Source organism: Tupaia chinensis, unplaced genomic scaffold (genome assembly GCF_000334495.1).
Source record: "Tupaia chinensis unplaced genomic scaffold, TupChi_1.0 Scaffold000238_1, whole genome shotgun sequence".
Lineage (NCBI taxonomy): Eukaryota > Metazoa > Chordata > Mammalia > Scandentia > Tupaiidae > Tupaia > Tupaia belangeri.
Window position 1 is genome coordinate 5,306,188 of NW_006159716.1, and position 10,379 is coordinate 5,316,566.

A 10,379-nucleotide genomic window follows, 5' to 3' on the forward strand; every position below is an offset into this window, starting at 1 on the left:
AAAGATGAGTACTTCATCCATCCTAACAGAGTTCACTGACCAAAAGTCCTTAATGGCAGAGTTCACTACAAACCAGCTAACTCTTCTTTTACTTCTTTGTTTTTAAGTTTATTTTACTTCTCCTATTGGAGAAAAAGGGAAAGAAAGAGAGAGAGAGAGAGAGAGAGAAAGAAAGAGAAAGGAAGGAAGGAAGAAAGGAAGACACCCCTAATAGGGCCCCCATACCATAATCTACTCCCCCAGCCCCTAACAGGGCCCCCATACCATAATCTACTCCCCCAGCCTTAGCACAGCCACACATGAGCCTCCAAACATGAGCCCAGATCCTTCCCATGTGGGGCCAGCAGCAGAGTTTTGCATTACCACCATGCCACCCCTGCCGGTCCTTATTTCTGATCCTTTCTTTAACCTCAATTCCTCCCAGGCATCTGTTGCTTTCTCCAGTTTCCCAGTCACAAAGATCTCCCACTCTTTTGACCTGTCATACACATTGATTGTTTGTTTGTTTTTTGAGAGGTTTTTGCTAAAGGGCACATGCGCTTGCCAGACAGAGAGAGACAGAGAGACAGAAAGCGAGAAATCTCCCCCCAGGGGGGATGGCCACAACACAATCTCTTCTCCTCCATTCTCCTCTCGGGATTTTGGGCACGCACGCACATGCGCCCAGCATGAGTTTAAGCCACCGGGTCCGGGACTCGAACCGCGGTCGACTACGTGGAAGTCCAGCGACATAGCCATTACGCTAACTGCTGGTCCCCACATTGATTGTTTTTCAGCCCACATTCCAGCTTACAACTCTCCAAAGTTTTTCTTTTTTCTTTTTTTTTTGTTTTTTCTTTTTCTTTACCATCTTTGACCTCTTGACCCATACGTCTGTGAGTGGTTTGCTGGTATTTATGAGGTCATTTCTGTTTGGCAAATGATTTTCACTTAGCAACACAGTATGCAAACATAGTGTTTTGGAAAAAGTCAAACTTACAGAGAGCGAAATGGTGGCTGCCGGGGGCTGGAGGAAATGGGGAGATGTTAGTCAAAGGGTTCAAACTTTCAGTTAGAAGACAAGTAAGTTGTGCGCACTCCATTATACGGCATGGCACTACAGTTCATAATACTGCACTGTCTACCTGAAATTTGTTAAGAGAGTGGATTTAAGTATTCTAATCACAAAAAAAGGTTGACTGTAATATGATACATGTATTAACTAACTGTACTGTGGCAGTTACTTCACAGTGTATTCATTAGGGAATCACCATGTTATATATCTTAGATATCTATCATTTTGTCAGTTATACCGCAGTAAAACTAGAGAAAATATAAAGGTTCTCTTAAAAAAGAAAAAAAAAAAGGTGGGTTTTGGAGTCAGACAAGCTTAAAATCAAGTCTGATCTTGCCACTTACTAATCATTGACTCAGAGTCACTTTCAACCTTTCAACCTCAATTACTTTACCTATAGAATAGTCCAGTATTCCCTAATCGGCAGGGTCATTCAGAAAATTAAATAAGGCAACATATGTAATGCATCTAGCACACACAAAGTTCTCAGTAAGCATTAGCTCATCGGCACCACTAGTAGTCATTGTGAAAATTGAGTTAATATTTATGAAATACAGAGCAGTGCTTGTCACATGGAAGGCACACAAAAAATTGTTTTCCCCTTTCTTTTTCTTTTCTCTCCAAAGAATAAATATTAGTATGTCTAAACTCCACTTTGTCTTATACTTGCTTCTAAACTAAGGAAACAAAATTTCACTTACATCCGCATACATTTCAGGGGGAGGGATATTTTTGCTATTAAATTTTTTTTTAAATTGCCAGAGGGTATGTGCACTCACGAGAGAGTAAGAGAAAAAGGGAGAACGAGAGAAGGCACTTCCCAAAGGAGCATGATCACTCCACAAACATTTTCTCTTCGCTTCTCCTTCCCATCAAGATTTTGAGTACAGGGACCAGCAGTCGGCATAATGGCTATGTCACTGGACTCCCATGTAGTTGACCACTGTTTGAGCCCCGAACCCGGAGGCTTAAACTCACACCAGGTGTATGTGTGTGTGCATGCCCAAGATCCCAAGAGGAGAATGGAAGAGAAGGGATTGCAGTGTGGTTATCCTCCATGGGAGGAGATTTCTCACTGTTTCTCTGCGTCTCTCTGTCTTTCTAGCAAGTGCACGTTCTCTATAGCAAAAACCTCTCCCCCCCCAAAAAAAAAAGATTTTGAGTATATACACACACATGCACCCAGCATGTTTTTCAAGCTGCCAGGCCTAGGATTCCAGCTGTTTTTGACCATGTGGGAATCCAGTTCCCAGTGCACAGCACTTAAGCACTATACTAACCACTGTACTATGGGTACAGCCTCAGGGGGTAATTCTTTTATTTTTAACATATGAAATATATTTGAAACTACAGTGGAATTCATATTAACGTAGACAAATGCAGAAAACTTGCCTCATTTTTCAGATAAGAATTAAATTCAACAATGCTTTAGCCACTGCCTCTGAAGCACAGCCAACATAAGAACTAAACTCATCAGAGTGAGAGTTAATCAACAGGATCCTTGAACCAAATCCCTTGGAGGTGGTCAAGGACATCTCAGACTCTAGAGATCCCATGTTTTTCAGGTCCTGCAGAATTTAAAGCCTCTGTCTAACCTGAAAAGGAATCTTGCCTTTCTGTTCAGTGAGCCTGTCAGTCAACTGCCCTTTAACCTATGGAGTCAGGACACACATATCTTCCACCCAAATTCCTAGGGTTGGTCCAAATATTGGAAATGGAATTAGATAGCAGGGCTTTTCAGGCCTGCCACATCTATGGGCAAAAATCAGTAGAAAAGACTCGATAGACACAGCTTGGCCTGGCAGCAGGAGCCGCAGCATGCTGTCTTATTTAATGGAAACGTTGCTGGCCTCCAGATTCCTGAGTGAACTCCAAAACACAGAAATGCCAACATGACCCAGGCTGCTTTCCAAGCTCAGTGCCTGCGTCTGTCCATGGGCTTCTCCAAGCAGCCCACATGGGCACTTTGTCCTGAATGAGAACACTCACAAATCAAAACTCTGGAGTTGCTAAGCTAGGAAAATGAGTGTTTTCTCAGATGATCATGAGGACCACTGTTGAAAGGTCTTTTGTTACTGTTAGAAATAGGAAACTGCCCTCGAGTAGCTGCCATCCCCTCAAGGGCTCCAGGCCTGTTCACTGGGCCTTTCTCACTGCTCAGAGGAAAATCAGGGTCACAGCCAGGAAGGTGAATCAGGTGTGGTCAAGAAGACAAAAGGAAAATACAACCTGCCCCTGAGAGCTGCTCCCTAGTCCCACCCATCCCATGTGGTCTGCAGTCCTGAGCCTGTGTGGGTTGCTGGTGGGATGTGTGATTTCTGGCACCAGGAGTCAGGAACCCATTTGATTTATTTAGATGTGGTGCCACCATTGGGTGGGTCTCCTAAGGTTTATGTGGCTTTCCACTTCAGACTTTCCCTTTGCTCCCCTCCCTAGAGCCCTTGCCAAAGCCTACCATGCTGCAGCCTGGTCCAAGCCCTAAGAACCTACTAATTAAAGATTCTCCTTTGACATCTTTCATGTGGCAACTTAGGAAACTCCAAGGCAGGTCCTAATCTGAGGACTTTATTCCAGGTGATAGCCCCTGCATTGGACATAAACCTGTAACCCCAAAACCTTGGAGTACTAGCCTAATCCAGAAGTTGTCAATCAAAAGCAGGAAGTAGGCTGAGAGAATGTCCTTGGTCACCCTAAAAGACCTGATCTCTGGCCTTCACATCTGCAGTCACTTTGGCTGTGGCTAAGTGGTTTTTTCTTCCCCTCATCCTCAGATTCTAGACCCTGCTGTACCCGCCCTACAACCCCTCAAATTGTAGCTGGGTTACTCTTGACCCTTTAAAGTAAATAGAACTATGGCCAATGGCACTGCCGTCTGTGGTGACCTCTATCACCCTGGTGGTGGAGAAATCCCGGCAGAAGGCCCCTCAGCATCGACTCACATGCAATCCCCCCCGCCCCCAGTTACTCAGGTACACCAGGGCCTGATGCTGCTCCCTAGGGAAGACCATTAGCATGTCAACTTCTAAGGAATGGAACAAGGCAGCGCGGGGAATGATGAAAGTAACAGCAGTAGTTGTGATTAAATGACAATTGTATTTTAATTGGTTAGTAATCTGGAAACCATCTATTAGAAAAAGAGCTACTATGCCAGGGATGATTGACTGATGGAAGCTGCCCGAAGAGCTGTGCTGAAAACTAATGCTGTAATTAGTTTCTCCAGCAAATAATGCTATGATTCAGTATCAGCGCCTGCCATGGCTGTGGGGAAGAAACATGGTACCACGGGCTACATATGTGCCATCCCTGTCTTTCAAGTGCTTACCCAAAAACATCCCTTCCTAAATGACAGCGTCCTCCCCACAGAAGAGAAGGAAGACAAAGACAGAATCTCAGATATCCCTTCTAATTTTCCTGGGAGATGGCCCATTTCTCTGTAAGATCTTTTAGCATCATCCTATCCCATGTTTTTATTCAGTTCAACATCAGTGAGTGTATCCATTGCCCTCCATACTAGAAGCTGCTGGCTTGTCCTTCATCCAGAGTATCTCGCTGTGGCCGTCATTTTTTTTTTTTTATGACATCATTCCCAAGAATGCTGAACCAATGACCTTCCTCTGATCCTCACATCCCTCCTGATCTTTTTGTTTTTGGCTGCAGGGTAATAGATTATCCCTCTCCCTGCTCTGCTCTGTCTCTCATCTAATGTCTTCCTTCTTCCTGCCCTAAGGTCATTCATTCTACCTTCTCTACATACTCAGGGGTAGAATTCTCTTTTAATTATTTACATGAGGATATTTGTGTATATTTCACACAAGTCAATACTTACCAAGAAATTTCAGTACATGAAGACCTTCTGAGGTACAAAAACATACTCTACTCCTTTCCATTACTTCTCATTCTTGTGAGTACTTCCATGTCACACATACTGTAGGCATTCTTCACATCACTATAGCAGAGCCATCTCTTTATCTGACACCCAAAGGGCTTCCATAGTATCATCACCTTCCCATGTGATTCCCATAGTGAATCATTGAGCCTCCTCCCTAGCATTGAGTCTCCCCCACCAGGCTTTGAGCATTCTCATGCATTTGGTCCCAACCACTGTGTTGCAAACCCCTTCTCTCGTTGGGATTCCTCATCACTTTTCATCATCTCCTCTTGGTCTTCTTTCCCTCCCTCCCTTCTTCAATCAGAGAGAACTGAGGCCCACATGAATAAATGTCTCCCAAAGAAAATATATTTTTGGCTCTGACTAGGAAATCGTTTTTCAGCATGAATAACACAACTCTCCATCATTTTACTTTTGTCAATTTTGGAGCAATGGCTTAAGCAGCAGTAGGTTGTTTGGGAGTAGCCAGGAAAATAAGCTCTGGCCCATGTACCCCAGACTAAGGAAATCAGACAGCAGGCCCAAAGGCAGCAGCATAAACTCTCCACTTCTGATGTTTTTCCTTTCCATTTGGTTTCCATGGGACCCTGTATTGGGGGTGGGGAGGCTTCCAAAAGTACTGAATCTTTTTTTTTTTTTTTTAGCAAAATAAAGAACTGAACTTCAGTATGGAGAGAGAGAGAGAGAGAGAGAGAGAGAGAGAGAGAGAGTATTAAGAAATGAGTAAGGAGCCAGAGTATAAGAATGTGGATACCTAATGTTTTCAAAAACCCAACTCCAAAGCTAATTGTGAAGTCTCTTTGTTGACTACCATTTCTACCTAAGTGCTCTTTAATCAATATTAAAACCCAAAAGAGGTTACATCTTTGAGAATTATAAATATTTTCTGTCCAATCCACAATTCAGAATTGCAGTGTTGTGTTTTGAGGACTGAGACTGAGAAATTTTTCTTCTTTAGGCTTGAAAGGATCCTGCTATTCAGCAAGCCAGCAGGCTTTTATTAGCCGCCCGTATTTTCTTTGATTCAGTTCTGTGACCTGCAATAGAAACTACACAGCTAAGATCTAGAAATGAGCATGGCAAGTCAGAAGTCCTTTAAGTCTTAAGCTTTGAGGAAAGGTTGAATCTGATGGACCAAAGAAAGTTAGGAAGATGGTAGAATGTATGTCTTTATGGGACATGTCAGCTAGTTGTCCAAAAATTATGAAATTTCTCTTTGATAGTCCTAAAGTAGCTATACCATCAAAGATTTCAACAGTTTCATTTTTACAAAAACTTCTTGGAGTTGGAATTCATTAGAATGGTAAGCTGTTAAGTATGGTGGCATGTCATGGGCAGAAGATGGTATTGAATTTTTAAAACCACACCATACAGGAGATGAACCTGCCCAGTGGAGGGAGGGGAGAACAGCAGGTACACAATTCACTTCCCTCATCGAGTCACAATATGCTATCCCAAAGAAAAAGTATTAAGCATCAGAAGCACTCATTCATTCATCCATGTATTCAGAAGACATATTATTGAGTTCTTCCTGTGTGCCAGGCACTATCCAAATTCTAAAAATAACACTGCAAACAATACTGATGGAAATCCCTTCTTACAGAACTTAAAAATTCTAGAAGTAATATCAGAACATATTAATAGATGAAGTAAACTATGCAAATAGTCAACAAAATTTATGGTTCTATTTTTTTGTGATACTATAAAATAAAATTCAAGGACCAAAAAATTTAGGACAAGACAGACACTAATAAGAATACAATCTCATAGGTAAATCTACTACTACAGGTCATTTTGAGCACCACCACCATTACCCTCCTTATCGGTCATACTTTCCCAGAAAAAACTGACCTAAGAGCAGAACTGACCATTTCTAAAAGCTGGGCAATTTTCACACCTTTATAACACTTTTGTTTTTGTTTTTTTAACTGAGCCTCATCTATAAAATGAAATTATTAATAAGGATCATGAAGAAATCCATCTAAAATAATATGCAAAAATGGCCCAGTCATGGTGGCGCCGGCAGTAGGGGCACTGCTATGCAATGCTGGAGATCACATGGGAAGGCTTCAGGTGCTGTATCTGGGCCTACCTGAATGTGTTGGCTCACCCATGGGAAGGAAGATTACAGCATGAAGACTTTGTTGAGGGATTTTTTCTCTCTCTCTCCAAATAAGTCAATCTACTTTAAAATATACTATGTAAAAACCTCTGGTACTATGCTTAATATAGACAAGAAATTCATTTTCTCATCACTCGAAGGTCATTCCTATTGGGTGATAGAACTACCTATATTAATTAAGTTGCCTATTCAATCCACAGTCCATCTTTAACTTCTCTACCTAGGATCTTCAATTGGCAAGTGCTTCTCTGTCCTTCAGAAACCTTCTGAATGAAGTACACCGTCTTCCTCCTCCACGCAGCCTTCTCCCACTCTCTTGACAGTGAACTTTTCCCCAGCTCCTCCACCCCCACCCCTTCTAGTCTACCAGTGTTGGACACACGCCTCTCTACACCAAGCAGAAACCTTTTTTTGTAATTATTTGTTCCTTTTTCTTTCAACCTTACTAGACTTTTAACTCTTTAAGCACAGGATCAAAATTTTAACCCTTTGAAATGTTACATCTCTGTCACATGCCTAGCACAGTGCCTGAGATAAATAAATCCTTCTCAAGAGAATGAGTAAGTAGATGATTATTTCTTTGGCAAAGTGAGCTTTCATCCACTCTTTTTGCTGTACTTGCTCTTTCTCTTTTTAACACATACGATGTGGGCTGAGGGGCAAGAGCTTGCCATAGGAGAAAGAGCCGGTTTCTAAATCCTTAGAGAAAAAAGGAAGTAGAACCATCTCTTCAATACATAAAACGTTATTTATTAACTTTGTGGGTGACCCCGAACTGAGCTAGGAACTGGTATATTAGTACAATCCAAAAGGAGCTTGAAAAGAACTCCACACCTGCAGGATGAGGGACAAGACAAGAATGGGGCTGAGCTGGAGACTGGGCTCACAAGCTATAGCTAACTGTAGAGTCCTTCCCATGTGGCTCTCTGCGAGCCTTGGTCTTACGCTCTACCTGGCAGCCCTGAGGCTTCCTTGCCTTCAGTCTATGGGCACTATCAGCACCTCACCTTGGCCCCCCTGAGCAGATACTTAGGGAGGCAGCTGTGAAGGTCATGACCATCACACTAATGTCTGTTCATCTATAGTCACCACAGTCAACTCCAATTCCATAATACTTTCTTCATGAAAGGATAAAGAAAATCAATATCATGTGCCTGATGATAAGTCCTTGGCACTGCAGGGTCCCAGAGTGTTTTTAAATTGCTAAAGGTATTAAATACTTCCAGTGGAACTTTCTCATAGTATGTACTTTATTAAATTTTAATTGAAAATTGGTGGTTCCTATATAATACGTTACACTGCAGGACCCAAATTTTTTAGCAGGACTGTCAAGATCCTCTACAAAATGATCCAAATCTCCCTTCCTGAGCCTATCTCCTCTGTGTACTCTATGACCTTTCTACTCCCATTGCCAAGTGGGAAGACCCCGGGAAGATCTTGTGGGGTGTTCAGCTGATTGTACATTCTCCCAAGATCTATTGCCATAACAATGCCAAGGCCATTGGAAAACTTTAACATGGCCTTTCCACTCATGGTCAATTCAGACTATCAACTCTACCAAAAAAATAAATAAATAAAATAGAGCCTGAGAGAGACAAAGCCATGAACCCTTCTCCTTCACTTCAGCTTTTTGAAGATTCCCTCCATCCCCTGCAAACCCCACTCCTAGCACTACCTGAATGATAGAAACCTTCTCATTACCTTTCTTGAGGGGGGCAATTCAGGGATCCCATAGGCAGGCTCTAATGTGGTCTCTGTGGAACTTTCCTCTTCCTAACTCTATTCCAAAGAGACTCCTGCTGTACTCTCTTGTTTTATTATATTTTTATTACATGCATTGCACAAACTGGGCACAGATTGCAGGTAGGGAAGACTATGTAGTAAACCCCTTGGCTCTTGCTGAGCTCTGCTGGTGAAAAGTACTCCTTGTGAATGTCTCTTGGACATCAGGGTTCATCTTCTGAGCCTCACACAAGCCAGTTCTCAGGCCCATTTTGAGTGTGCAGGGCAGATGTGGAGACAGAACTGAGCGTGCCCATTTGCTTCTGATTGGAAAAGGGTGGGGTGTCTTTAACGTGCCTCACCATTCAGACATTCTTCATGGTGCTATTTTTATCAACAGTAATTACTAAATTGGTGGCAGATGGGCTGGTCCAGTTCCTCACCCTGAGGATAGATGATGGGACTCTACAGGGTTTTTCCAGGCAAAGGGAGAAGTTGTATGTGGCTCATAAGAATGTATTTCCAGAACCCTAGGCTACACAGTGAACCTCACTAGCACTTGACTGTGTTCCTATGGCAATAGAGCAAGGCTTATGTTTACTCTCACTTTATTTGACCTGATTAATTTCTTTAAAGTTTCTTTCTTTTGGGGTGAACAGATGGCATGGTAGTTAAGGCACCGGACTCCCACATGGCTGACTGTAGTTCGAGTCCTGGACCTAGTGACTTGAAATTCACACCAAGTGTGTGCGCGTATGTGCCCAAGGTCCTAGGAGGAGAATGGAGAGGGTATTGCAGTGTGACCATCCCCTCCTGGGGGTCATTTCTCATGTTCCCTCTCACTATCTCTCTCTTTCTCTGTCTCTTTGGCAAGTGCACTTGCCCTGTGGCAGAAACAAACAAACAAAAAGGTTTCCTTCTTTCATGACATGAGAGACAGAGATAGAGAGAGCTAGAGAAAGAGACAAGCACCCTCAACAAGGATTCTAATCACTACCTCTCCGTCTCCAGCATTCCTGACCAGCCATGTACCAACCAGAGATCCAAACCCAAATCTTCAATATGGATCCAGCATTGCATGATGAGCAAGGTGTTTCCACAGCAGCACCAAAGTAGCCCTTGATCCATCTCATTTAACAGACATATGCTGAGCGCTTTCTAAATGTCAGCTATTGAACGAGAGACTAGGGATTCACGAAAAACATTATTTCTACTTCTGAGAAGCTTACATTTAACCAGAAAGAATTGTCATGTGAAGTGACCATGTCTACTCGGCTATGTGTGTTACAGGTGTATTGATAAGGAACAGGTGTATTGTAGAGGGAGGATTTGTTCTGCCTGTGCTCTGGGGAAAGCTTCATGGTGATAATAACATTCAACCAGGGCTTCAAAGATAATAGAATTACCAGGTGAAAATGTGGTAAAGGCTTTCCAGACAAAGGAACTGACAGCAGAAGCACCGGGGAGAAAATTTAAAAAAAGATTCTGTAGGTCCATCCAAAATGCAACTGTGAATTTAGCTCTTGCTGGTACATACCTGTACTGACCTTTACCCTGAAAGGTTATGAAGAAGAGGGGCTGGGGCAGGAATG

At 42.7% G+C, this 10,379-nt stretch overlaps 1 protein-coding gene across 2 annotated transcripts in view; it reads left to right on the forward strand.

Moving 5' to 3' along the window:
- KIF6 (kinesin family member 6) overlaps window positions 1–10,379 on the forward strand; it is a 485,408-nt gene that overhangs the window by 349,575 nt on the left and 125,454 nt on the right. The gene's annotated exons all lie outside the window — the stretch shown is intronic.